The following is a 7,581-nucleotide window of genomic DNA, read 5'->3' on the forward strand; positions in this document are numbered from 1 at the left end:
TGTGGATGGTTACCTTCAGAATTGACATTCCTCCTGTGAAGTTTGACCTGTCGGTGACAAGGTCGGATACTTCACCTTTTGACCCTGCAGGCTCCTGATTGGTTACTCTCTGTGATCTCCTCCTCCTCCTCGTCCATCTGTTCTGTCACATACGGGACTGTTTGTCCTCACACAAAAGATACGGCTCTTTCCTCCAGGGAATGAATGTGTGCAAGACACAAGCAAGCACAGAGAGTTGGTAATGGGAGAGTTCATTAGCCACATGAACCCTATAAGTGTCCCTATTCCAGGGTGTACACAGTATTTGTTGCTGGATATGTGGTTTGGGTGGCTTTAACTGTTCTCTTTCCTTGTGGTTTGAGCTGACTCACACATGGGTACACTATTAGAAGAAGTATTGCCTACTTCTAGCTTTTACTGGATTCCCAGTGTTGGGGGGGGGGGAACTGTAATTGGTTAAGTGAAGTCACCCATAGCAACGGTTTGTTATCCCTGGGATGTGGATGTGGTGAATTTGTCAAAAACCCTTAACACACACAAATGACATGTTGCGCACACGCACACACACACACACACACACACACACACACACGCAAACTTGCCCATTCACATGTTTTGTATCAATACCCATGTGGTTCAACTTAGCTTATCACCTACAATAAAAGCCGTCAACAGCAGTTTGCCCTGGCAATTCCTTCAACCCTCAAATGCTTAAAAGTAGTGCATCATGATTTTGACAAATGCTGCTCGTACAGAGTAGCATTCTGTACTCTGTAACGTATTGTACAAAGTCAAATTTATCTTTTTCTAAGTATATGTGCTGACCCTCCCTTTTGCTTTAACCCTCAAATTCAATCATTTCAGGCAGGCCTTCCCTTTACGGTCCACTTTCCTCTCATTGCGTTACAGAAATACAGCAAAGCCCACAGCAATCGCCCTGAAGCCAAGCCAGAGTTTATGATCCATAACCAAACGTAGGTTTCTATGAAAGACTCAAGCCTCTGTGAGATCAGCATGGTTGATGTCTCTAATGCTGGTTTTAGACCAGCAGTATTCTAATCTATACACTTGAAATCGCCAGAATGACTTTGTGGGGAACCTTGTGTTAATGTTAAAGTTTTGAACTCATCATATTTAATTGTCAGTTGTCACTAATCTACACACTGGCCTAGTTCTGCATGAAAGAAACCATTGCCCGGCTGGGCTTGCAGAAAAAGGACCCAGCGCAATCTCTGCCTTCCTCCCACAGCCCAGCAATAACGTGCACTGAGGCAGTGAGGAGAATGAGCATGCCATCACACTCCAACACTTCCATGCTTGCCGAGGGAATGCTGGTCTGACACTGGCATGGAAAGAGACTTGCATCCATGTAGGCTGTTAGCTCGCAGCATTGGGCCCGAGGGACCCCGTCTGAGGGCCCAGGACCAGAGTTGAGAGCCAACTGCTACAGAATAGGTATAGGTAAGTAGGGCATTATGGGAACTATGGGAAGTTTATCACTCTGCTAAGGTGCATTTTCAGTGAATGCAGCAGTGCACACACACACACACACACACACACACACACACACACACACACCATCATCGGCGGTCACTCGTATCCGAGTATATGACTGTCCTCCTTATTGGTTCTTGTGGGTCGTCAGGTGGCGATGGAGGCCGATTCTGGACCCGATTTCTCTGGTGCAGTGTGGACAGGTGAATGTAGTGATGGGTTTGGGTTGGACCGGTTTATTGGATGGTTTATTGGATGCTCTCTCCTTCCTGAGTCTGCGCTTGTCCTGTGCAGCATGGCGGAGGTCGTCATCATATTTTGCGGCACCCTCACGGACAAGGTTTCTCCAGGTCGTCCTGTCTGTTGCCTTGTCTTCCCAAACGTTGAGGTCAATGTGGCACTTCTTGAGGTTTGTTTTAATATTGTCCTTATACCTCTTCTTTTGACCTCCCGGGGCCCGTTTCCCTTTAACAAGTTGGGAGTACAGGACTTGTTTTGGGAGGCGAGAGTCAGGCATGCGGACAACATGGCCAGTCCATCTGAGCTGGTTTTGGGCAATGGTGGCAGTGATGGTGTGAATGTTTGCCTCCTCCAGGACGCTGGTGTTGGTGCGCCGATCCTCCCAGCTAATCCTGAGGATTTTCCGGAGACACCTCTGGTGGTACGTCTCAAGTGCCTTTATGTGCGCCTGCTGTACGTCGTCCAGGCTTCTGACACACGTGTGCACGCCACGCCACGCACGCACACACACTCAACAGGCGCACTCGCACATGCACACATACAGGGAAACAAACAAACACATAATGCAGTTGCCTCAAGGCATGATTCTCTTCGCCACTAAACACAGATGTGCCGTGGAGTGAGACATAGCTGTGGCCAGCTAGGAATGGCACAGGCGGAAGGCCAAGTCCACAGTTTAACCCTAACTCAGTGCTTTCACTGCACATAAATCCATTAAAGCAGAAATCATTTCAAGTGACTGCTTGCTGTCACTTGGTTTGGACTGGCTGTGAGAAGCCATGTTCCAGTATAAGAGTTGGCTTCTATTTTTTCCTTTTTCCTTTTTCCTTTTGTTTATTCGTCTTCTAGCAGCAAATGTGAACTTTGAATTAAATAGTGGTCTGGGAACCTAGGCTGGTAATCCAGCCTCGATCCCGACGACCTTTGCTGCGTGTCACTCGCCATCTCTCTCACCCCATTTAATAAAGGCAGAAAAAGCCCCCAAACATATCTTTCAAATAAGAAACATTGCCAAAATTACATTCCTATTACCATAAAATAAATACCTGGCCTTACTGTTAACCACCCTGACTTTCTCCTCTGTCTCTCGACATAGTTCACACATGATATTAGGGCTTTCTGGGTTACACTGGTTACCCATTGACTGGAGAATCGATTAAAAATATATTTTAATCACATAAAAAACTACAGACTGGCCCGAATATCTGAATTATTGTCCTCTCAGGACACTGTGAGATAGCTCGGATCTTCTGACCAAGGCCTTCTAACTACCCCCAAAATGTAGGCAAAAAACTGAGGGTGAGCCTTTGCAGTTGTAGCCCCCATTCTATGGAATACAGTCATTTGATCTTTTAAAGATATGTGAAAAATTCTAGATACTGATACATAGATTCTTTATTTGACCTTAGAGAAATTTATTTTTGCGCCATACAGCCACCAGGACACAGAAAAACACAAGCAATACAACAGTACATGCCACCTGAGTAACATGTCAGCTACCAGAATATACACGTCAGTACAGTATACAGTCGTCCTGATGGCATAAGGTGGTGCAGCTGTATTGCGGGTGAGTTACGTCACTGGCTTTCCCCTTTGAGACGTCAGACGACTCCAATTTTGCAATGTCAACTTGAAAGGTAGAGCAGCTCAGTAGACTTCTTGTAATGGAATCGCTGGCACAGGTGGCATCTACACAAAACCATTTAGTCGTGTTTTACGTCATTCATCGGTATAATTTTCTGAAAAGAAAACACTGTGCCTTTTTTGTTTTGACTGAATGCGTTTTGTCAAAAAGCCTAGCCAGTTCTGCTGACACAAGCCACTATGCAATGAGAAACATTAGGCTTAGCCTGTTCATAGTCTGCTGTACAAGCAAGAACACTGAAGGTTGCTACTGTATTCGTCGAGGTGCAAATTGAACCACAGCTGGGCAGATGGTGTTGGAGACTGTTAACAGCGTGACTGGGTCTACAAACCGACACTTCTGTCTCACATTGCAGTTCACATGCTTATATTGGCAAATACCTTTTACTTTATATTTCTTGAGGCCAATGTTATACAACACATGCCAGTGTATACACAAATGTGTTCTGAAGAGATTCAGCTTTTGTCTTGCTCAGCTCCTATATTGCCAATTAAGCTCTCAGTGCATTGTAATTTATGGGAAAACTTGAGAAATATACCTGCGTGTAAAAGCAGTAAATATGTATGTGTTCCTCTTGGTGACCATCCTTCCTGTGCAGGTCCATGCACAGGGTCAGCTATACCTATACAGTATATGTTCTTTGGAACTCGAGGATTCTGCCTCTGATTAGACTGCTGTAGCCTCAGCGTCACAGTCCCACCCCCTTTCATGACGACGAGTGGCCCGGAAGAGAATTACCATTCATTTTTCCCATAGAAGTTTCAGAAAGTATTTTTTTTAAACCTGTAAGCCTCGGACAAAGCCAACTCGGATGGTGACAAATCATGACAATAAACAAATAATTAGACAGAAGAAAAACGACAAAAAAGTGTTGTACCCTGCCCTTATTTTCTTCTGTCTAATTATTTGTTTGGCCCAACATTTTCTATTTATTGTCATGACTTGTCATCATCTGAGTTGGCTTTGTCCGAAGCTTACAGGTCTTTAAATAAATACTTTATGAAACGTCTATGGGAAAAATGAATTGGAAATTCTCTAAGGGGCCGCACAGAGGGGTGCCCTGGGCGCAGCCATAGCAGAGGTGTCACATTAAGGGTAGCTTGACACCTCAGCACTGATTGCCTACACCTAGCCTACAGGGCACCGCTCCACGTATTCGTCTATAAGCAGCTTCTGGTGCCGTAGGCCTAACAAACCTGCTGAAACAGCTCTTTTTTAATTGCATAGACTGCCATCTTGTACAATCCATCTTAAACTATCTATGCAATCCAATGCTCTGTCACTGACCCTTGTTATAGGGTTGTGAATCGCCATATAGATTTTAATCTCAGTTGAGCAATGTAATCTTTGCATCCCAACAAGAAATGAGGCCTGGTCTTCCCTGGCTGAGGTGGGCTTATAACAGAAAGTTCAAGGTTCAAGGTTGTTTATTAGTGTCCCCGAAGGGCAAAAGGTTTTACAGCAGATCAGGCTTGAAACACATATAAATACATCAGTCAGACCAAAGTTATTAGTGGAAGTTGCAATGCTCCAATGGAGGTGGTTTTGATTTGCACGGCTGCCTGGCTATCTGAGACAGCAACGAGAAGGTCCACTCATTTGCCTTTGTATTAGGTATCTACAGTAATTTGTTGAGGGGGGAGTGTGTGTGTGTGACTGTGTGTGTGTGTGTGTGTGTGTGTGTGTGTGTGTGTGTGTGTGTGTGTGTGTGTGAGCGCTGAGTACTGGGTAGGACACGTTTTGCTCTCACAGAAAGAAAGAACTAGAAACATTCCTTAGGGATTTTATTCCATACCGACTCGATAGCATCATGCAGGTTTCGGTCGATTTGTTGGCCACACATCGGCTGCAAATCTCCTGTTCCACCTCATGCCAATGGTGCTCTACTGGGTTGAGAATGTGGGACTGTGCAGTGGTGCATTGCACAATTGAAGTCATTGTCATGGTTGTGGAACCAGCTTGAGATGATGCGTGCTTTTTGACATGGTGCATGTTATCCTGCTGGAAGTATATCCATTTGATAAAGGGTGCACTGTGATTATAAAGGGATGCACATGATCAACAATGAGCAACAATGCTTACTGTAATTACGCTGCGGCATATTGACATCTATGTATGATGGTCAAGGGGCTTAAACACTTAAGTCCTATTCAAGAATCAAGTTTCAAGTTTCTTTGTCACTACTCATAAAGGGTTCGCCAACAGCAACACACCACAATAACAATCATTTTGGATATGATATTAAACAAACAAAAAGAAAGACAATTGAATACTAATAAGGAATTATTGTGACCGAAGGTCGCAGTTAACACCCCGAACACCCGGGGGCCGGGGGTATTTAGGACCATTACATCAGGGCGCCCAGCGATTTGCAGCTACAGAGCGCATTTCATGGTGCACCAGGCGCCATCTTGGATGTACCTGTAGCTGAAGTAGCTAGATGTAGCCAAAACACCCCTGAGGCGATCGACAACAATGGAAGGTATGATTACTTCGCGATGGGACCGCGATGGGCCGTCAAAAACATAATCTTTGGTTAGAATTGGACGGATTGATTTAGATCAAGAGTTATTCACGTTTTAAGATTTTTGATCTCATCCACTAAAATGGGGGGGGACCACTTTGGATGACGTCCCAACCGGAAATGACATTGAATGTTGCTCAACAGGCGCTCCCAGTCTGTGGAGCGATGCGCTCGGTTATGATATCATTAATGTTCCGTCCTGTGATTAACCTCCGTTTATGCCGCTCAGGGTGTTAACTATAGAAATGTGCGTTTTTCGTCACTCAAAATTCCATACATGGGGAAAGCCCCGTCACTCAAAATCCCCATAAATGGGGAAATCCCCCATATATTGTGCCCAGCGGTCTCGTGACATCACTATGACATCATCAGGGATGATAGCAAATCAGGGATCATAGTTAATGCGACTTGCTGTCGCAATTAAGCCCATATATGGAGATCCCTGATGTCATCAATATTAGTATATGGATATATGTCAGAACCTGTTCCATAATTATGTTGATCCTTCCCCATCCATCCTTCCTCTTCTATGTCTCCCCTTTGACTGATACCTGTCCATTTAAACTCTAGACGGGCCTGCCCCAAAGGTATTTGTGCAGCCACGCCCGGCAGCCGGGGACTTCAAACCTATCAAACCCTGTACACCGCCCCGCTGCCACCCTCTCCATATACTGACCTATTCTGATCCTTATCCCTTTAGCAATCCCTTTAACGTGATACTGTCTCATGTCGCGTTATTGTTCTCCCGGGCCCGCCGCCGCAGTCGCCGTACTGAAGAAATACTTCAACCGGATTATCACACACCACCCAGCCGGCACACACTACCTGTCTGTCAGAACCAGACGAGGGTCCAGTAATTAGAGTTTACAACACACACCATGTTACAAATAAAGAATCTTCCTGGGAGCTTCAATTCAGTGTGCGGACATCCCTTCCTTTTTCATTGTACGTATTTTTGACCAGCACCTGTAGAATTCCTGGAGATGTGCGTGCTTCCTGTCGTATCCTACAACACACACCATAACATCACCACCACCAGCCTATGGTGCTGACACAAAGCAGGAGGAAGGATCCATGGATTGATGATGTTTTACATCGAACTCTGACCCGACCATCTGCATGTTTCAGCGGAAACTGAACTTTGTCAGTCCCGGTGACGTTTGGTTGGCTGCTGTGAAAAGAGTCCATTCAAACCAGATGTTACCTGGGCTCATCTGTGCACCTGATCCCACAAATCAACTATCACCGATGTAAACTTGTATTTTCCACGTGAGTGTTTTGACAACCTTCCTCAAGCTCCACTATGTCTCCAGATCTTACAAGAACAAGCCAGTCGCCCTGGACACAGCATCTGCCAGAGGCTAGCAACACTTCAAGCTGTGCTTAACAAAATAAAATACAAACATCACTTTTTCAATCCAATGCAAAATACCCTAAACCAAACTGAAAGACTCAGTATTCAAGCTTTTATGCCAATTATCTCTGTCTGCAAATCTGCTGTTGTGTCTAGAGAAATGGTTCATTTCTTGCTCTGGTGCACAGATGCCATCAGCAATTCAGCATACTTTATTTGTACAAATCAGTTGTGTTTGTTTGTTATTATTTGTTGCCCAGTATGAAAAACTGTAGGCCTAAATAGCTGAATTTGAATGCATAATAAAGATATTTTACTATTTCG

The sequence above is a fragment of the Protomyctophum parallelum genome (genome assembly GCF_964188405.1).
Source record: "Protomyctophum parallelum genome assembly, chromosome: 17".
Taxonomy (NCBI): Eukaryota; Metazoa; Chordata; class Actinopteri; order Myctophiformes; family Myctophidae; genus Protomyctophum; species Protomyctophum parallelum.